The 22,602-nt window shown below is 40.7% G+C and overlaps 1 long non-coding RNA gene across 1 annotated transcript; it reads right to left on the reverse strand.

Annotated features, from left to right (window-relative positions):
* Nucleotides 1-3,300: 3,300 nt before the first annotated feature.
* LOC106918760 (uncharacterized) lies at nt 3,301-22,543 on the reverse strand. Its single transcript, XR_001418467.2, has 2 exons — nt 18,196-22,543; nt 3,301-3,809 (listed from the first exon to the last, which is right to left on the reverse strand). It is a non-coding gene; the product is annotated as an uncharacterized LOC106918760 (long non-coding RNA).
* Between the last annotated feature and the right edge of the window lie 59 nt (nt 22,544-22,602).

Here is a 22,602-nt window from a genome sequence, read left to right on the forward strand (position 1 = left end):
TCCTCTGCAGGTTGAGACGAGGCCGGCTCCGTCACTCCATCACAACACCAAAAAAGAAGGAGAAATGCGTCAGATCCTTCAGGCAAACGAACATGGCTTCACATCTGGATTCCTTCACAGGAAGACGTTTTTGAAATCTAATACATAAACATTATTCCCCATCGCTGCAGTTTTTCTTCCTTCACCAAAGGAAAAGCGTGTATTTCTTCTGAGCCACTTTGGGGAGTCTTTTCCCCAACACCCTGTTCCATCAGTAGGTTCAGTAAGAGGGCTGACTGGGATTTGGCTCCTGCCATGTTTCATCAAACGCGCTTGTCTTCAGCCATCGCTGCTGATTGTCTGCCAAACATCTCCTTATAAATGATATATAATTGTTCACTACCACTTTCAGATTTACGACTATTATTTTCACTGATTTGTTCTTTCCAGTCTTTTTGTTTTATTTCTTATAGAAAGTACTCATGGCTCACTGCTTGTGGGTTCGAGTCTGGCTCATGAATTATTAAATTTAAAATTCTTATTGTTCAGGTTATTTTGACTAAAGTGTCGGAAAGCTCGGACACCGCTGCCACAGTGGTTATGTGCAAAAATACAGTTTATGAAGAAGTCAGGAGTTTAGAAAGTGCTACATTTTACTAAATACTTTATTTGGATAAAAAAAAAAAAAAAAAAAAAAAAACTATTTCGGCACTGCAGGTAACGACCAAAAGAGTAACAGAAGTCTTTTCTGGGAACAATTGGAACCATAGTTTTCTAATAAATACCGGCTCTTCAAAGGAAGACTTCTTGTAAAACCAGCTTTAATCAGCTTCCATCATCGGGAACTAACAGCACCACATGCAAGTACTGATGTTCTTTCAGTTCATCCTTAGGCTCGTAAAAACGAGTGAACTTGTGCATTTATTTGCATGTGTGTTGTGTGCATTCAGGATCATTGACTCCAGCCTAATCCCTTCCTGATGGCTTTTTCTTTAGACACAGATGGAGACTGGAGGCTCTTGACCTCTGACCTGCATCACTAAATCACATCAGTCGTTGGCTGCGACGGCCGCAGGGCCCCACGACTCCAGCAGGCAGATGGGCTGCTGCCGACATGCGTGCACTTATCTGACACTCACACAACCAGACAGAGACATAAACACCACTGAACAATGTTCTTTTATGTGCCTGATTGTCCTCTGTGATTTTAGCTCTTTTACTCAGTCCACATCAGTCACAGTCTGCAGCTCTGCTCTGTTTTAACTCTTCTTTTTAAGCATTTTGCGGTCCTGTTTTGTGTCTTTTTTTTTTTGTCTCTGCTGAATAAAGCAAAGGCAATGGATGAGGGGAAACTGAAAAGTCCTAAGGAGGTAATTGCTGATTGAGAGGAAGAGCTCAAAATGACGAAGAGTGCAGAAACTCGTTTCTCTCCCTAAACATTCCAAGTTTTACATGAAAGATCGAATCAATATAGGTTCTGCAGAAAATATCTATTTTCATGAATTTTATGAACATAAAGTACATAGAGGGTTGGCCTGTAAAAGCACATGATACATGGAAAAGCTGTATTAATGTTTTCCTGTTTAAATGGCTTAAAACCAAAACCTCATGTCATGACCGATCATTTCTTCTTCATTCTTCTAAACCTTTTCTTTGTTCTACAGTTGAGCACTTGAACAATAACAGACTTGCTTTAAATCAACCATGAGAACAAATCTGTTGAAAATGTTAAATGAGCAAATCATAAACGTTTGTTATTTATTTTCACACAAAACTCTCAGTCATAAATCAGTCAAACTGCTGGTGAAACAAACTTCTATTTTCTTTTATGTGTGTAATTATGGACTGAATATGATTTTTTTTGTTAATTTGATCACATTTGCATCACACTAGGATTTTCTGGCAATCTCTCCATTTTAGTTGCATTGTGATGTCGTCGTATTGTGAATTGCGTCGTGAATGTCTGATAGTAGGTAATATGATTTTCTCCCTTTGTAAATAACTTATTTTGTAGTCTATGTAGAACGCTCAAACCCACAGGTCACCGTGATGGAATACTGTCCTGTAAACTAAATCATGTTTATCTATAAGAGAACAATTAAGATGTTTGATTTGTAGTTATATTCATTAGATCCTTGTTGGGAACATCTCAGGGCTATGTTATCTGAGGTGGGAAGGTGAATAATATACGTTTCCAATTACCTTGGCCATTGCCTTCTTCTTTTCATTTTTTCCACTCAAAAAAAAAAAAAAAAAAATTCTCATTTCTAGCAGTTTGGGCTTTCTCTCATTGACTTGGATTGTTTCAATCAGGTCAGTAAATGAACGGAAGAAGTTGTGAACAATTTAGAATTGTAGTCTGCCTGTAGTTTCAGCATTGTAAGTGGAGGAAATAAACTAAGCTGTTCAGTCTGTGTTTGCCACAGTTCAAAATATTGAATTAATATTAACAGCTGCCTCGTTCGGATCAGCTCATCGCTGATCCAAGGAGGACGAGGGTGGTTGTTTACAGCACAAGCTTCTTAGCGTTGCAGTGGTGCATTACACACATAGTAGGCAAACGGCAGCAATTGTGTAAAATGTAAAACTTCAACAGATTCCACGCCTCCATGAAGCAATCGTTTCTCAACAGCCGAGAGCCCAGACCCTCCGTACGAAGAAAGACAGCGAAGGACAAAGGACTGGTTATTACCAGGCTAATTTCCAATAATCCTAGTGGAAATTTTCTCCATGATCCGATAGCTCTTAAGCCTTGACGCAGAATGCTCTTCTTCTTTTCTGCTCTGTGTTACCACCTGCAACACATTACAGCCAGTTTAACCCGAATAAGTCGAGATGACTTTTCCCTCTCCATAGTCCCTGAAAACATGTTTTGTTTTCATGTCACATGACAGAAGGGTGCAGCTATGCAAAGCTGAATTGGACTTAATTTGGGAGCTTTTCAACATCACCTGCTGTCTCAGAAATGCTGTCAAAGGTGCCACCTGGTGCTTATCAAATGTATAGTGGTCATAAATAAAAGTCGTTTAATAGGCGTCAACTGGCAATTAATAAGTATAATCCCACCAGATGTTTATGAAACACCTGGTGGCGCCAAACAAAGGCCAGGTGACGTTTATTAATAACTCCACCCTCTGATACTTGACAGCCAGTGGTTTTGAATAGTCCTTTACCCAATCAGTAGCAAGTTGAGCTGAAATATTTCAATCCAAGCACTGAGTCTCACTATTATTTCAGCAAATCTTTACCTGAACTTTGCACATTTTTGAAGTAAAACTCATTTTGTGTCCATTAAGATAACATGACCTTCAATTATTGGGGTTTATTTGATGAGTCATGGTCATTTTGCCATATTTATTTGATAAACAATTTGTTAAGCAGCAGCACATTTTAACACTTGATATTTAACAACCCAAATTAAGTTTTTTTGTTTTTTTTTCCCCCCAGCTATTTTAAAAGCAGGCAGTAAAGAACAGGCTGTTTATGTGCAGTTATCAAATGATATCTTGCGACCTCAAACACGAGTCGCGAGCCAAACTTTTTTCCACTCGGCTTAGAACAACTTGTTCACACGAGAAGCAGCTGAGCAGAGCAGAAACGTGGGCTCGGTTTCCTCGCACCGACGTGCTGCCTGCCCACACTGCTCGGCTTTGGAGGTCCGCACTTTGTTGTCCTCTCAGCAGGCACCTGCATTCTTTGCATAGCCGTCTCAAAAGTTTCAAGAGCGGCTCACTATCTCTCTCTGTCTGCCGGTCTCCGTCTCTCTGCGGGTCTCCCTCTGCGCTCGGACCGCCGTTGCCTCGTTGCCAAGAGATGAAAAGGGCCGAGAACTGGGAAGATGGAGAGAGAAGAAGGGGCTGCCTTACAAGAGGAGGATGAAAGAGGAGCGAGATCAGAGGGGAGGACAGGCCAGCAGGGGGGCAATGAAGTTTATTTGGCATACTTTGGATTTTTACGGCTATTGTGTGATGCCAATATCCGCTCTCTGCTTTCTAGCTCTCGGTTCTAGGAAAAGTACTAAATCCTGCATCAAAAGAAAATCCTCCAAGTAGCCGGTAAATTAATACTCTCGTCATTTCGGCGCTTACTTTTGTTGATCACATTTTTGATATAACGTAAACAAAATGATCAATTTGTATGCGTCTTGGTAAGAAAACATGACAGGATGTCCCGACCAGAACTTTTTGCCCCAGATTCCCATCCAAGTCTCTTCTGATCAGTCTCTTTCTAATCTGATGCATCTATAATAAAAGTAGAAATCAATCTGTGCCACCAGCCTATTTAGATAAAACCCAGTAGGTTTGAAATGCAGAGAATTAACACCCTACATTTCCAGCTGACAGTTTTAATACTGAACACTTTTTTTTTTTTTTTTTGAAGGGCAAGGCTAAAACTTCCTCTATGTTTTGATAAGATGAATCAATGATGAGTCCTGTTATTCATCTATGGAATAAAATGTGCATGAAGTTCTCCTGTCTCAGAACATCTTTGATTTTAAAAGTGTTTTATCTGCACTTTTTGATGCAGCCATTAGGAGTTTAGTTTGTGCCAACACACGTTTTGCAAAAGAAAGATGACTTTTTTTGCATTTACACCTCCCATTCACATGCAGATGTTTTTTTTTGTTTGTTTATTTTTTTGCAGGGGTGGGGGGGATATCGACTCTTCTAGGGGCAATTTCTTTCAAGAATTTGTTTCAGAAAATTATATTTCTCTTTCGGTGTCACAAACGCCTCATGACTGAACAACCCGACTGATTCCCAAAATGCTGCATGCAGTAATAAGCCACATAATAACCAGAACCTTTGCCGTATTTGTGTGTTTTCTCTCCCAAGCTGCAGAATGCGGCGCATGATGAGGAACATATTCTGTCTCTCTGGAGGAGAATGGATGTCATAGGCTGTCATTTCGAGAACAAATCCATAACAAAACGCTACACCATGTTCCAGGTTTACAAAACACAGACACACACGCAGATATATATGAAATCGTAGCATTCCCCACTTCTGTGTTTCTCTGTTTGCAGCCATTGGTTCTTGTTTATCTTTCCCTAACATCCCAAACACAGGAAAGCTCCACACATTGCTCTGATTTTATGTACAAAACGACCCGCATGACCCCAAGTGCTCTCTCCGTCTGTTTTCCAAACCTGAACCTTATATTGCTCCTTTTAATTTTTCTATTTTTTTGGATCCTTCGTGCTCTTGGCCAGTAAGTGGACTCAGTTAAACATCCTGTGCCTTCACGTCATTGACTGTTCTTGTACATTACAGGACTGGAGGTTTGGCATCAGAGCAAAGAGATTCACTCGAAAGAGGCATTTGGTGTGTGTGTGTGTGTGTGTGTGTGTGCGTGTGTGTGTGTGTGTTTGTGCACTCCGTTATTCGGCCCATTTCATCCATCTGTGCAGTTGAGGAATATTCCCACAAAAACATCTTATTTGAGCGGTGATGTCACTGCTGCTGGGTTTTATTTGAGGCAAAGTCGCGCACAAAAATGGAAGGATCAATTAAACAGTGGCAAAATCTGCTTAAATATCGAAAATATAAGGACAATGAGCGGAACCATAAACCAGATTTCTTTCTAATCAAGCACACAAAGCTGGAGCTATGATATCCTTTGTATAATACCCCACTTCGCCTGATGAGGTCATTGCTAATCCAAAAGATAAAAGCGAAGCGGCGTGCGCTGCCCCGACTGGAGCACTTTTAAGTAAATCTCCAGAGCAATGTGGAGCAGGCATGGTAGACGCCCATGTCCAGATCCCAGTCCCTGATAAAGCGCCGGCTGTATCAGCGGCGTGCCCACCCTGAATAAAGCCTCCATTGTTTCCTGCAGGTGTGTGTTTGTGCGTATCAGGGGCGCCTGGCAGGGAGGCAGGGAGCAAAGCGAGGAGGGTAAGTGAACACCTTGAGTCAGCATTTGGAGGGCAGGGGTCAGGACGACAGGTACGGCTGACTGTGGGGTAAAAAAAAGAAAAAAAAAAGCAATCAGGAAGCAGATGGAGATAATGGGAAGAGATAGAGAAATGCATTTTACTGGAATGTAAAGGTGGGTAGGATTTAACAATTAATGAAATCATTGGAGCAAGACTTGAAACAATGTTTGGGATGTTTTCCTGCTGGTAAAATCTGTTGTAGCCTTTGGGATTGTGTGCTTTTAATTATATAGATCGCTTCAACAGATTGCAGTTCAGAAAAGTCTAAACTATATGAACTGTAAGACAGTAAAATGGATACATCTGAATATTAATTTCTACTCTTACCCCTTTTCATTTTTTTAAGCAACTCCTTAGCAAATGAACGATTAAAAGCTCAAATTCTCAGCAGAGCCACGATCTTTCATCTTAGTTACCTCCACCTCAATCTTTATGTGCCAAAACAAATATTAACACATTTGTTTGTCCAAGTAATCTCACAAAGTTGTTTCTGTTTATGCCTGGTTCCAAGGCAAAAAAACAACAAAACAAAACAAAACCTGGTGAACCTGTTTTGGCCAACTTCACTTTTACTCATTTTTATTGGTCAAACTTTAACTTCCCAGATCATCAAACTAATTTTTATCAACACACAGAAAATAACCAGAGTAAATACAAACTGCGGTTTTCAAGCGAACATTTAATGTCTCGCTGTGCCACCTTTAGCAGCTGCAAATGCAAAACAATTTGGATTTTGCAGCCTTATTATGGCTGCAAAACCCTCTGCATGGCTTGAAAACCCTCCAATGTGGTTCAACTAATACATTTCTTCAAAGAATAGAGGGTCAAAAGTAATTGAGATCTTTTTGTTACATTTTAATAGTCTTTGGGATGTATTTAGCATCAGTCAGTCAGGTTTCTTCTACTGACGTCGCAAAAATATAAGAAATATTACATGCAAAAAATAAAAATAAACGTTTCCTATAGCGGCTGGCGAAGCACGCGCTTCTGGATTCCAAAAACAGACTGCAGGAAACAAAAAGATGAGGAGGATATGTTTACAATTCCAGAGAGAAGATGAGGACCAAATATGTCTGTGTAAGCCACACCGAAATGTGCTGAAAGCCGGGTTGCTGAAACTCAGTAAGGGCTGGCTCATAATAGGAGGTGGTGGAAAGGCAAAGAGGGAGACTAATTTGAGAAGATGTGGGTAACGGTTATCCTACCCGGTCAAACAGGTCCGGCACGCACGCAGGTGCTCAGATAAACTGACATGAAGCGGCGCACACACGGCTCGTTATCATGTTTAATGACACGATAAAGCTTTCTCTGGCATCTCAGAAGTAAATACACTTGTTCCCCCCGCCTCCCAATTCTGGGACTTTTAGTCGTCTTCATCTGACCAACAAGTTTGCAGGTTTTTCCTTCCACATACATCCATTTGACCTCTAACGGCCATCTTTAAAATTTAAAGTGCAGTGTTTCCTGAAAGGATTGGTAGATTAAAGAAAAAAAAAAAAAAAAAAAAAATTGGAAGTCGTGCCAAGCTCCAGTCAGAGACAGGCCCTCGAGCTGCTGCGTTCTCACATTTCAGCGAGCAGGAATGGGCAAAGGTGAGACAAGAGGTAGATTCACTACAAAGAGCTGTGTGTGTGTGTGTCTGTTCATTTAGTAATATAAGCCTTCCCTTCCACATAGCTCCAGGGAAAAGGACATTCTCTCTCGTTGTTTCCATTCCCCTGCATTCCTGCCTCCCCTTGACATGTGGCTCCAGAAGGGTGCAGCCGGAGACGAAGGGGAGGAAGAGATGTGGCGGATCGCTCCATCCGGACCGAATACCTCGCCGCTGCCCTCTAGTAACTGATCCCACTGACAGAGACAGACACCTGCTCTCATATACAGTACCAAAAGCCCTTTGACTCTTTTATATTTACGTAAAAGGTCCTTTATTATGGCACCCCTGGAATGCTGGCACCCTGCAACATTTGCCTATGCTGCCAATGCCACAGGTGGGCCCTGCCTGATCAACCCACGCAAGGTTGTGAAGCGGGAGGACAATAAAACGGTTTTCAAAATCGCTTAAGAATAATAATCTGAGAAAGTGCTGCATGGTTATATATGAACCCCTTTAAATCAATTCTTTGTAAAAAAAAAAAAAAAAAAAAAAAAAAAAATCTAAAACAATATGAAGTGTGTTGATGTTAGAGGTGCATGCTGGTCTGAGTTGCCTGTCACCTTCCCGCCGCGCAGTTCTGCTGTCAGGACTGAGAGCAAACACCGGCTCCAGAGGAGAGAGAACAGCTCCTCACTACACTGTACGGTGACAAGGCACAGTAGCTTTCAGCCAACAGTTCGAGGTTGGAGGAGCTAAAAATATACAAAAAAATAAAAAAGTCAAAAGTGACACATTGCTCAGGTGTTGTGAGTTAAGCCTTCTGGTGTGTGCAGCCGATTCAGAAGTTTGAACGGAGCTCCTGAGGGAAGCTCGACATCAGCCCACATGAACTGAATTACAATTTCACTCAAACTATGTAGATGCAGTAAAATTACAAACGTATTCAAGTCACACTCTGTGCGGGGAGCACGTGCGAGCACATTTCTGTAAAAAGGGGAAAGTCCGCTGTGATTTCTAAAACGCCGTGTTGAAATATTGAAAACACAACACGGCGAAAGCTTTCTCCAAACACTTGGTCATTTTGAATTTGATTCAAGCAGCACATTTGGAGAAGAAACATTGGAACTTGGAGATGTTTACAACCGAGTTGCATCATTTTCTTTCTTTTCATTTTTCTTACAACACACTCCGTTAGCAAACTGTAGAGACCAGAGGTGAAAGGGAAATGTTTCCACTCATTCCACTGCAAATGTTTTCAGAGGGGGGTAAAACCTCAGTCATATTTTACTCCAGTGTGATACTAATGGCTAAATTCAGAAATGATGCAGCCTGTTTAATTATAGTTACCATTAGATATACACATGCAGATATAAAAGAGGGTGCCGAGTTAAATAAGTCTGTACTTCTTCCCACCTCGATTTCAAATAAGTTATCTAAATAAACATAATAATTTTTAAAGGTATCAAAGTAAAGTGAACTGATCCTGACCTGATGCTAGATTTTTCAGATTATCTGTTGTAATATCTGGTTGTAACATGACAAAATAACTCCAGTCTAGTTCATAGATTCTTCTTTGAAAATGTTTTGTTTTTAACCATTTCTTTTTCGCTTGTTAGGAAAATGTACCATGAATATCCACAGTGGAGCTTCTCGCTCAAGAGCAAAACGTCATTAAAACATCAGCAAGTTACCTAAAAACATGAAATGCTACTGGGGTATCTCCTTAAAATGGAAAACATTCATGAGGTAATACTTTCAAAGGAACATCTCAACACCAAAACGAAACATGTCCCTGCAGTATCACTATGCTTCACATGACACAAAGACACAGCATCGGCTCTTCTCTTAAAAGGTTTCCATTAACGGGTCCAGAACCTTCTTGTGGCCAGAAGCTCCCAGGATCCTACGTCTTTCCTCTCAAACACACATCAGAGTGTGACCACTTCCACTAAGCATCACACACATCAGGCAGCCTGGCGATCTGACGGCCCCATCAAGTCTTTCAAGACGTAAGAGGATTGTTATTTGTGTGGTTTTTAACTTGCTTGTTGTGCCTTTGATGGTGTGGTGGATTCGTATGTGTGTGTGTGTGTGTGTGTGTAGCGTTGGCTAATTAAAACAGGACAAGTTAGACCTGAGTGAGGCGTCCCTGACATGATTAATTGCGACTGTCAGGGCCCTCAACTGGGTGTCTCCCTGCGTCAGGACCCAGACAAAGGATTACACAGACCTTCTGTGACCTCGGCCGGCTTTTGTTGTGTCCCCGGGTCTTGCATCAAAGCCCCATCGGGAGACATTAGCATTTTTAATGAGCGGGCCGCTCCCTGTGCCGACACATTAAGTCGGATCGCTTTCATTTGGGCCACAATGGAGACTGGAGAATGGAGGGCAGGCACTGCTGGAGATGAGAGAGGCATACAAACACATAAAACTAAACGACATATTAGGGAAGAAGCAGAACTGAATAGTAGAGTCCATGCACAAGCGTTAGAGAGTTTCCAAAGACACAGGAGAAATTCTGACTAGAAACAAATCATGGTCTAACACACAAGCGTGGAAAACAAAAAAAAAAACATTGGTTGTTCATCTCGGCCCACTTTTACTCATCAGACCAATACTGATGTGATAAAAATGACTAAAATCAGCCGATGATGATCGTTTCATTGAAGTGTTTTCGTAACCAGTGTTCCCTTTTGGGTTATATGGTCACCGTACGATATGCACTTTGTACTTCAGGAAATCTTAAACCAGCAACAATGCTGCCTATGCCATAAGATAAACATGTTTGTCACATAAAAAACTGACTTCTTTGGCCGCCTTCATTTGAACTCGGTAACAAGAAACGTCAGAGGAGGAAAACAACTGAGCATGAAGAAAGAAAGAAAGAAAGAAACAAACAAACAAAGAAACAAAGAAAGAAAGAAACAAAGAAAGAAAGAAAGAAAGAAAGAAAGAAAGAGACAGCAGGTTCAGGACTGACTCCAGTTTTGGAGCTTGATGATGCCGTTTTGCTTAGTGTGGTTCACATCAGAGAGTCTTTGACTATGTCAATTTCACCCAAAACTGCAGTTTTGAAGTTTGTGATGCAGATTCACACCAAGAGACAGGATGACAGGACACTGTCCGTCTTACAAGGTTTAATATCCCTTCAGAAGTTCATTATCTCGGTCAGACAGTTTGCATCTGCCCCAAACACACGCCGCTGTACGAGCACTTGCCACACCTGGGACCTTTGAACCTTATCAACAGCTGAGTCCGGTAGAACAAGGACACTGTTTATGTAGATCTTTGTGAGCCTGCTCCGCTTCCCTTTGCTCGGTGTGTATCTGTCACACGCACGCACACGCCAATACCTCCCCCAGTTTTGCCTTTGAGGACGACGCTCAGATAGGAACTTGTTTTGATGTGACCCATCAAAGCGGAGATCGGGGTGTGACAGGAGCATCCCCCGATGTTTCCTGTGCTCTCCCGCTGTCCGCCGAGCGAACGCGCGGTCGGGAGCCGGGAGTGGGCCGCTGGAAATTTTTTACTCCGCCGCCTGATGAGCACATCCAGGAGCCTTTAAAACACAAATCAGGGAGATTGGAAAAATGTCGGGTGCTTCACGCAGGTGCAAAACAAAGCAAGCGTGTGTCAGATGTTTGTGTGTATGCGGTGGGCTTTCTAAAAACATTTGCCAGTGAGCCAAAGAGGTGGGAAATTATGACAAATTTGTCCGACCTGCAGATGACAGATGAAATTAAGGAATGTCAAGAGGCTCCCAGCTGTCAGAGGTCAGAGTTTTTGTGGATTTTATTGATATTTAGTTATAAATCTAAGCTCAGACCACTTTTGGACCAGACAGCTTTTGTTGGTCTAAACCAAGATGAATATAAAAAGCAGCCAAAGACATTTTATCATAGAGAAAAGCTTTTAACTCAGCATTTGTTTTGCATCATTAAGCACATCAGTTGCGTATCAACTTAGCATTGACTCATGTAACCGCCTTTGTTTTATTTTACGTGAGAATCAACACAAATTTAAAAGTAAATATTAATTGGTAATAGCTTGCAGCTTGTTGTCGTCTGTAAGGAATCAGATAACTGGTATTTGGGTAACGCCAATATGGCGGCCAATCAGAGGTCAGCACTGCTCACCGCCTCTTGGCCCCATCTCTCCACCTATAGGAACGCGTATCTGTACGTTCCAAGACCTTAGCACCACTTATCCACCTTTAATACTTAATACTTTGCTCCATCTTGCCATGTTAAGGAGTCTTTGTTACTGTTTTTAGACTTGAGTCACTGTCTTTATTTGGCCTGATGGCATTTAGTCATTCTGCATGGACTTTATGTGCAAACGTTCTTCCATCATCTACTTCAGGGGTGTCAAAGTCAAATGGACGGAGGGCCAAATAAAAAATTTAGCTACAAGCCGAGGGCCGGACTGATCGAATGTTCATTGAAATTTTTTTAAATGACTCATATAGTCTAGTGAACCTAATTGAACCTACTGAAAACCTAACAAATATATTCCAATATGATCAGATAAATAAAGCAATATTTTCTTATGGCTCTGTCAGTAATCTTTAATTTTCAACAGACACAACTGAAATATTTTTAAAATATAATTGGATTGAAATACAATAAAATAAAGTGCAAAAATCTATTAATCCACATATGTCAGAGTCAAGGCATTTAGATGTGTCGCCGGCGAATTACGGTACTGCAAATTTAGATGTGTCGCCGGCGACACATCTAAATTTGCAGTACCGTAATTCCGCCACACGTAGCGCTAAGTGGAAAAATTCCAACGGTTTCTGAAAGGGGAGACGTTGCACTTTCCAGCAAGTATCGGGTTAATACGGTAACTTCGCAGCTGCAGCTGCAGAGAATGTAATTAATCCGGGGGGCACTCGTTTAATAGACGGTATATTTCGGCAATAACTTGGTGGATATTGAAAGTTCCGGTTGTTATGGATACATGGGTAAGTACATAATCTCACAGAACATTTAAAGAACTGCTTACAGTTCAAATAAGGAAGATATTTTTTTTCAGACGGGGTGCCGGCTTGCTGCGGTCTGCGGGCCGGTTCTAATAATAAATCAAGATCATCCCAGGGGCCGCAAAAAACCTTCTCGCGGGCCGGATGTGGCCCGCGGGCCTTGACTCTGACATATGTGATCTACTTGAACATCCTCATGTGGTGCGATTTGATTTGCAGTCGGCAATAGAGATGTGTCATTGCTACACGACTTAAACCTTTGCTTATTATACATTTCCTCTAAGACTAATAAGGAAGAGGTTTTTATTTGCCAAAGGTCAAAGGTGGGAAAAAAAACAACAACTTTGGGTTAGAATTCAACAGTTATTTAATTTTTTTAATTTAGTTTCATCGAAATGAGCAGCTATGGTTTGCTACGGCAGCAGCGGTAATGGGCAGCATAATGGGAACTTTAACTATTCGAGCTAAAGTGGTGAAATAACTGCAGAGTCCACAGCTGCAGTTCAAAGCCTATCAGTGTTTGAATCTTAACAAGAAGGGGGAAAAAAAAAAAAAGAGAGAGACCCCTGTGCATAGGGAGAGAGGGCAGAGCCAGGCTTAGATCTTCAACCTCTGCACACACAAACACGCATAAATTCACATTCACAGACATCAAAAACACAAACATTAAAGGGCAACGCAGACAATCACATCAAGACACACAGTGAGGAGAGCCACAAGAGTGCCTGCACACAAACATTCAAAAAGCAAACAAGCTCATGTGCAGACATCAAGAAACCACCAAACACACACACACACGCACAGAGGCACGGCGTGAGTCCTGTGTCCCCGGCTGGCCAGCTGTGGGAGGTCACACAGACGTGACAGTTCTGCTATCAGGCCAGCATTAAGGCCTGCCGCTTTAAACACAGCCTTTTGAAGTCACACCAAAGTCAGACACTAGGATCTCTCATCTCCCATCTCCCTTTTAACACCGCAGTGCCGACATTTCATTCTGCCCTCCTTTTCATGCTGCCAGCTTTGAATTCTGCCTTTTAAAAGACTAATTTTAACTTCTTCAAGGCTGGAAAAAAACAAGCAGAGGCGCACTGTTAAGATTCTTCTTCTTTCTTTTTTCAGATGAGTAACGAGCAATCAAAGGTAGTCAAGGTTCACCAAAGTATCGCCGTGTCTCTGATGCTGGATGTCAGGAGGCTGATAAATGGAGTGTCGTGTTCCTCTAGCTTTGATCTGCAGCTTATTCTGATGTTTGAATTGTTGAACAAAATGATTGAGGTGCACCTTGATTTGCTCGTTCAGCTCCTCGCTGGCTAAAATATGAGGAAAATAAAAATCTAATCTTGCATGCAGCTACAGGCGCAAGCATCAAAATTCCTGTCGACATGGATTTTTTCTTCTACTTCATCCATTTGCAAGTCTGCATCGTTTTGGATGTTTTCTGTAAATAAATATTTTGGAAACCTTGTTTTGGTGTGTTCATGTCCTCTTCTCTCACTCACCCTCTGTTCCGATATCTGTCGACTATGCAGCGTTTCCCCCTTTCTTATCATTCCTGACGCCGTTTGCTTTAAACTCGGGCTGCGTGTTGGAAAGGTTGTGACGTAAAATAAATCATAAAATTATTTCAAAGAAAAAAAAAAAGAAAAACACGATAAATTCAGCCAAATCGCTAATTATTAGTTCACGTTTATTCTTAATCAAATTTTAAACTTGGCATGTGAAATTTGCTCAAAATTTACAATCAAATCATGGTTCAGATATAAAAATGGATGGATGGATTTTTTTTTTTAATGCATTGAAATTATTTTTCACCATATTTTCTATGAACAGAAACTTTTCCCAGGGACTGTGATGCCAAACATTAAGTACTCTTGTTTCTAGTTTTATTTCTAACTTTTTCTTTTTGTTTGTGAACTTCGATTCTATCAGTCCAGACCCTGCAGTTGCAGACCAACTTGATTAGTAACACCGTTTTCCGATTTGCTGCCAAAATATAAAAAGTAACAGGTAAATGTTCTAAGATGAGACAAAAACCTGCAGCTTTTTCAGACGGGGCCATCCACTACAATCATAAAATATGTTGGACCTGAATATCTCGCATCAAAAAAATGGGGTCTGAGTTTCATTTCGGAGCGTTTCAGCATAACTCAAAGTGAAGTGATGACGTGCCAAGAAACAGCTTTTCTTGGGGGCGGGGGGGGCGGGGGGGGGGTTTGGACCAGGCAACTTTTTATGAGGTGTAGTTACTAAACGCTCACACTCCTCACAGCCCCGTCCTCTGTAGCTGACCCAGCCTTATTTTTCTGTTTACTCCGCTCAGTGTTTCATAGTTGAGCAGATCAAACACGGTGCTAAGCTGCGGGTTTGTTTACTTCGGCTCTGATCCACACCCAGCCACAGACACACACATACACACACAAGCACTAAAGCTCATTTTCCACATTTGGAGATTTTTTTTTTTTTTTTTCATCTGGATCACAGATTTCTTCTCTCTCTTCCGTCTTAATCAATCTGACATTAGGTCACTCCTCCTGGCCTGTTTGTCTTGAAAAACATTTTATCCAAAAGATTTTCTTAGGATTTTTTTTTTTTTGTAAATTAATTTAATTCCTTTTCTTCTGCATCTGTTCACTATTAGGTGTACTCCTGATGACTTATTTTCAATGCAATTCTCGCATGTTGCATCATATTCTCTCTAAATCTCTGTTTTACGACCCCTGGAAGTGTCACGTAGAGAAATCTTCAGTCGTTCATGCTTTTTTTTTTTTTTTACAAGAAGAATCCAGATAAGCATGTCCTTACAGTTCATGTTTTGTAGCCATCAATGTCCAGTGGGTAGTGGTGTCACAGTACAAATATTTGAGTGAGAAATATCCGGTACAACAGTAGCAGTTCAGTGTGAAAACGTACCAAACAAATGCAGTGCCCTTTTATGTGTGACACAAGCAGAATCATGCATTTGTGTGGCAGCTTTAAATCAGGGGATCAAAACAGAGAGGACTCCATTAAACTCTGCAATTTGGGTGTATTAATGTTTTTCATGCAGCTACAGCAGGGAAATAAAGGTGGACCAAACCAAAACATCATGTTAGCATCTGTGTCAACATCAACAAGGCATATGTAACTCCCTCTGCACTCGACTAGAATTACTCAGCACCAACATGAGCCTAAACGTAAACATCAATGGTGCTGGAGAGAGAGAGAGAGAGAAAAAAAAAAAATCAGTCCAAATCCAGCTGCATGCAGCGTCCGCTGGCTCAAAACGTTGCACAGTTTAAGAGATGAAGAAATACTCTGGTGCTGTCATGATAAACCCCGCTGACCAGAAGGGATTTCCCAACAACTGCACTCTTGTGGTGCATTACAGTACATCATGTACACTGGAGTGTTTAACTATTAAAAACAACTCCAAAGTGATTTCAGCCTTTATTGTTGTCAAATGTCTGCAGAGTTTCACTTAAAAAAAATAAAATAAAAACATTTTCCCAACCATTTTGAAGCCATATTTTATACCCATCCATAAGAATGGAAGCTCCAAAGGATAGAAAACAGCAACTTTGCAGAAAAACTCAACATGATCATCACCTGCTGAAGTGCCTGGGTAATTGATCGCCTTGCCTCTGCAGAAAGTACACTTTGCTTTTAAATAGCTTTTCTATTTTTTTTTTTTTTTTTTGCTTCATCTGACTTTATTTTTATACAAAAAAAAAAAAAACTTCCTCCCATCATAGCCAAAACTTCCAGCATAATGTATAAATCTGGATTATCTTGTAACTTCTCCATTTTCTAAACCATCACTATCTAAAACCTGAAACACATTTTTTCAATTTTATTCTTGATTGTGCTGAAGTTGTTGTTTATATGATTCACTGCACATATTGTGAATTGATGGCGCCCAGAGGAATCATGTTAATATGCTCGCACACAGCTGCAACCAACATGAAACCTGACCTTGGATATACATATAGACAAGAGATAAAGTAGAAACGTGAAAGGAAAAAAAAAAAAAGCCTGTACTTCCGACAGTTAAGTTCCTGCAGAAGAGCGCGCATCTAATGTGTGTTTATCCGTTTCTGGTTCACATCGAAGGAGCATTGAGGGCATCCATATAGTTTAATAATCATCGGGATGTTTAGGTTGCGAATGCAAGTCGGAGCAAAGAGAAACCAGACGCACCATTGCTGCACGCTGAGCCCCAAACCAGAACCACATGTCCCCCCCCGTTTGGGCTTTTTCTCTCTCTACACGTATTATTCACAAACCCTTCACCCTGGGAAAAAAACATGGAAGCTCAGAGATTGAAAAACACATGTGGTTAACCATAAAACTTCACATGCACTCTATATACCCCAACACCCAAACTCTCCCACCCCCGCCCCATATTTGCTCCAACGCACAAACATCGAGAAGAGAAGTCATACTTAGGAGGAGACACTGAAACAATGGGACAAGAGGAAGGAACATCAGGCAGCAATCTAAGCCGTTTGAGGCCAGGAGTAAAAACAAAGATCATGGGGGGTCCGTGGATGGGGCAGTGGCGGCGGTAAGACAGAAGGTGACTGCAGGCTCCCAGAACAATGCCCATCCTGTGGCTGAGAGGGGCTGCCCCATGTACAAGGCGAAATTTAAGCCAGGCGTAAACAACAAAGCAGGACAATGACGTACCCTCATTTTTTTTTTTTACTAAAGATGTTTTCCCTTCACTTGCGTGTAAGGATGCACGCATAATTCCCCAGCAAACATCACACTTCCCATCTAATTCGCTTCCTATATCTGGAAAGATTAAGGCGTTTAGGTGAGGTTTTCTGGAGGCACAGACGTGTTAATATGTTATGAGAAGTATTTTGTAGATACCTATAAACTTCATCCAAATCCTGTCACAGGTTTTTACAAAAATAATTCCACCACAAAAATCACCAAAAAGTCAGAAGTTTGACGATATATAAAGTAGCGGTGGGGTTTGATTAATAATGTTTAATTGAGTTAATAGCAGGGTCTATAATGATCATTATTAATGAACTAATAGCAATTAATTTTAATTAATTGTACTGGCAAAATAAGCAATGTTTTTGATTCAAAACCCCCTTGTGCTAATAAATTATTTAATAATAAGATAATATACATATGTTGTGCCATTCAGGTTGTTCGGCTTTAAAATTATAATGTTTTCGCTACATTTCTGCTTTATTGTATTTTACACAGTTAATCTGAGAGGAAATGTTTTACACGGTCTATGTTCAGTACGAGTTTCACACAGGATGATCATTGTTGGCGCACAGCCTCTAACCTCCATTTCCTGTGTAAATAATCTTTGGCTTCTGTGTGAATAACCTCCCAATGTGAGTGTGAGAACGGTTTAAAAGTTCATAAAGTCGCTTTCTTTGAACTACTACAGTGTTTGTTTGTTTTTTATCTGTTTTGCAGTTGTTTCAATATAGTAGAAGCCTGAAATGATCTCGTCTTTTCTGGGATTAGCCGTTAGCTTCAGCCTCAGGGAAAGGCTAATCTGTATTTTTGCTAAATAACGATGCCAAGGGAGTTATATACTGCAGGCACATGCTAAAGAGCTCAGCTAACAAACCAAGAAAAGTTAAATCCAGCAACTTCCGCAGCAACCTTCAATACCTCACCTCCTCTTCCTCTCGCAAACGGCAAGAAATAAGACAGAATTTAAGAAAAATCAACTCATTACAGACTTACCGTGGATCGCCACTGACTTTGCTTTCCTCTGCTGCAGAACAATCCCAGGAATGATAAATCTGTGGCACCCTGCAAAACTCCCACCACCGCGAATAAAGACTATTCAAAGCACTTTCTTTAAATTTGTGAAACCTCTTGTTTGGTAAACAAAACAAAAAAAAAATCCCAAACTTTAATCCCTTTTAAAATTTTGTTCTAATAAACCCAATATTATGTAATTGGACGCCTTATCAATCCAACGCTTAAGCTTCTTCTTCTTTTTTATGGCTTACTGATGTGCATTACCGCCATCTACTGGAATGGAGTGTGGATCGGAATGCTACTTAAATATTCTCCCACAAAAAAACATAAATAAATAAAAAATATCCTATCAATTTCGTTTTCTTAACTTTTTTACAACTTTTTAATGTAGCCTCATTTTAAACATCTGAACTATCCCTTTAATATTACAGCTCCACCGCATGAAGACGATTAGATTTCTGACCCTGAAACCTTCATTGTGTTCATTTCTCTAAGTGACAGAAAGATAGAAATCTCCGCGAAGGTTTGTGATTGTGAATTAAAGGATGAGGCTTTTCTCTGACAGAAGCTCTTTGAGGGAAAACTAATTATCTGGAAGGTTCATTTACAGACTTTGTCACATGTCTCAGTAACACCTGACCGGCGGTTTGTCTGCTCCAAGTAGGACTGATTCAACTCTCAGATCTGAGCTAAATGACTTTTACAGCCTCTTGAAAAGTGAACTTTTTAACATTTGGTCACCGTGGTCCATGGATTTTAAAGTGAAGTTGAAAGAGAACCAACCTAGTCTTTTTGTTTGCTTTTTGTTTTTTGAGTCCTTATATTACAGCTGTCTTATTCTAGGAGTATGTCTCTTTATGTCTCTGCCAGCTTTGCAGAGACTGAAGTTGTCTATTCATCTACGCAAAGCAGCTCCAACTCTTCATTTCTCGTGTTACAACTCCTCAATTTGACTTTGGTTTTGGACTTTGAGCCGTTGTCGCTGCGGCTGCAGCCTCCCACAGCTTTTCTTCCGGGGTCGTCCCGTATTTAGCTCCATCCATCAACTCAGACCAGATTCTCTTTGGCTGCAGAAGAAAACATGACGGTGCCATCACCATGTTTCAAGGTGAACATCAAGTGTCCTGGGTGATTTAGAGAGTTTGGTTTTTTTTTAGCGGCGGGGAGTTGGTTCCCCACAAATACCGCTTTAGGAAAAAGTTATATTTTGTACTCTTTTTTTTTTTTCTTCCACTTTTACACATAGCAGAACTGTTTTAATAATCAGGTAGGCCCTCCAGGTATTAGATTTTATTTAGGTGTACTAGATAAAGGTGGCTGATTTGAAGTTGTAAAGACATGAAAATATTACTTTTGTGTGAAAAATCCCTACAGATGTAACGTGACGCTTCCTGTCGGTCTGTAAAAACCTCCAGCTCTAATGTACAGCAGATATTCCCCCCCCCCTATATGTTCTGGTTTTTTCTGCAATTGTCTAACCTTGGAGTTTGCCTAACCTTGGAGTTTGCCTAACCTTGGAGTTTGCCGTCAATTAGAGTGCGGTATCGAACTGAAATCACGTGACCCGGTCACACGGCGCTGCTGGAACCAGCTTCGTCAGTGGCGCCTGACCAGGATCCAGTCGAGGCCCCCTGGTTGACCACAGTCCTGCGGCTGTCTGAGTCGGTGCCTCGTGTGGAACAACTTGCACTGTCGGTCCAGGTTCTAAATGAAGGGCTGCGGGACCCAAAATTGGGGGTCTCGCTTTCTCATATCCATCCATGGTGGGATGGCTGAAGTGCATTTAAATGAACCTGAGGTTTGTGGTGGCAGACAGTGAGCAGAATTTTCCCAGGGTCTCTGTACTCAGCTGTTCTTCGACTTATTTTGAATTTTTCTTTCTTTTTTTTTTTTTTGCAAGGTTTCACAACATTTGCCCCAAATCTTAACAAATGTGGGAAATGAAAAGCACATGGATATGGACAAGATTGATTCAGCCCTCCACTTTTGTTTGAATGCTTCGTTTTTCATTTCCTTTATCTGGGTTAATTTGGGAAGGGCAGACAGGGAGGGGGGGGGGGGGGGGGCGTGGACAAGATCAGAAGAAGTTGATTTACGAGTTTGGATCGCAAATGTCCAGGAAACCTGTGAATATTTAGACACGCTGCGTTTCCACAATGCCAACACCGATAAGTTTGACTGTGGCGTAACGGTGAAAGGATCTGGATCATTCAGCTTACAGAAATAATCTGGTAAAGTTCATGATCAAACCTTTAAGTGCCCTTAAATCTTCATACTTCTCCATATATATATATATATATATAAATAAATAAATAGCGGCGTAAAGTTTACCTAACCCTGGGCTTTCTTCAAAAAGATGACCCCATCTAAAATAGCTCTCTGCACAAAAATGGGTTCAGAAGGCCCCTGACAGCGGCGCGCAGCTGAATGAGAGCTTCTAAAGATGATAAAGGATGGCCTTCAAGTGTATGCACTGACCTTTCCTGATGAAAGAAGTCCAAAATGCTATTTTAACAATATCACGATGCCCTTTCAATATGAAAGGCGGCATAAGCAACTCTCTCAACCAATGAAAGTTGAAAGGATGCCCAGCGACAGCAGAACGAGGTGTGCGAGAGGTGTGTGAAGATAAGAGACAGCAGGTGTGTGAACCTATGAAGCCCAACCTATGAACGACTGTGTAAAGTTTGTTTTTTTATTTTTTTTAGAGGATGTAGCTTCTGCATCCTCTAAGCAAATGATTTGAAATTAATCAGTTTCAACTGAGAAAAGTCAACTAGTTTACGAGTTTTTCTGGGTTTTCTGGGATGCATTTACACTTTTTAAGAGGGTAACTTTTTTTTCTTTTATTGTTTATGATAAAATGGATGAGGAAATGTTTTCCTTTAGGCAGTAAATTGCTGTAAATTGGCAAGCGACTGAAATTGGTCAATTCTTCAACTGGTCTTTTAAAATGATCATAAATAGTCGTATTAGTATCTTAATTAACACCTTCGACATCAGACATTTCTTCTGGATCCCCTATGAGGTGAATCTGCACCTGGAAAACTTTCTGAAACAGGAAAAGACTCCGGAAACATCCAGATGTCGATTTGATATATTTGCCACTTTAATTTTAAAGGACTTCTGTCACTATTTTTTTTTTTTTGCAAATGTCTGAGTTTACATTGTCAATAAACTTCTTTTTTTCCCTTCACATTTCTAAATTTACAGAAAATATCTTAATGTTATCTAAATTCATAACTTTAGCTGTGAAAAACTAAATTCTATCAAATTAAAAATCTGGAAAGACAAAATTCTAGTTTTTCCCTGTAAATGAGATATTCTCCATTTGACCGAAATTTTCGTCCTTTTTTCTTCTTTCTACATGGACTTTTCTGTTTCATTAAAACAAGACGACCTTTAATAAAATAAACATTTCCAAGCTCAGCAGATTAAACCAGAAATTGGCATCGGCCGTCTAAAGTGCAATCGGTGTATTTATTTTCAAATCCCTCCTGGGAAGATTTCTGTTGTTTTTACAGTGAAACCACTTTTCTCATTTGTATCTTAGACTTTCGCAGAACGGCTGGACTAAACCGCCACCAGACCATTTACTATTTAAATAACTTCTTTTGGTTTTATTTTGGAGCACTAAATGCAATCGACTTCACAACTAGGCGCTAATTTTGTTTTGTTTATCAGGTAAAATCTTAAGTTTGTTGTAATGTGAAAGAAATCAAGGAGCATGGGGCTTTTAACAAGACACTGCAGCGGACGCCATGTTGCTGATAAAACAGGCTCATTCCTTCTTTTCCTTTTTTTTTTTTTTTTTTTTTTTCATAAACCAAGTAAACCCAACATCCCTACACCTACAGGTGATCCATGTAATCCTAACACCTGTGTCTTCTCCTCTCCTATTGGCTCTTTTTACATCCTGAGCATCTCTGATGAAGTAACGTCTGCTGGATGTTTTCCTCCCCTCACTACACCGACCTGTTAATGTCTAAACCAAGACGGCGCATTTAACCTTGCAACCATCCCTAATCGCTGCGCCGCTGATTGTTTTAGGGGGAAGAAGAAGAAAAAGTTAAAGCGGATCCAAAACAACGTCTGTATAGAAACATAAAATGTTGAGTTCATCAAACAGCAGACTGACTTTATTACCCATTTACCCAACGAGGGTCTGGGAAAGAAAATTGAGTTAAATCCCCTTCCTTCATGGTACATAAAGAGCCACAGGAGGCCGAACGTTTAACCATGTAAATAGCCGAGTGAAATGTACTCATGACAAACTGTATAATTACCAAACGTCTCATTAACACACACTTAACTCCCTCCACCACCCCCCACCCCCACCACCCCTTCGCGCCATAAAAACACACAGAGGCTCTAGTGGCCAAATTA

Source organism: Poecilia mexicana, unplaced genomic scaffold (genome assembly GCF_051168715.1).
Source record: "Poecilia mexicana isolate PSO_F unplaced genomic scaffold, ASM5116871v1 scaffold_8, whole genome shotgun sequence".
NCBI lineage: Eukaryota > Metazoa > Chordata > Actinopteri > Cyprinodontiformes > Poeciliidae > Poecilia > Poecilia mexicana.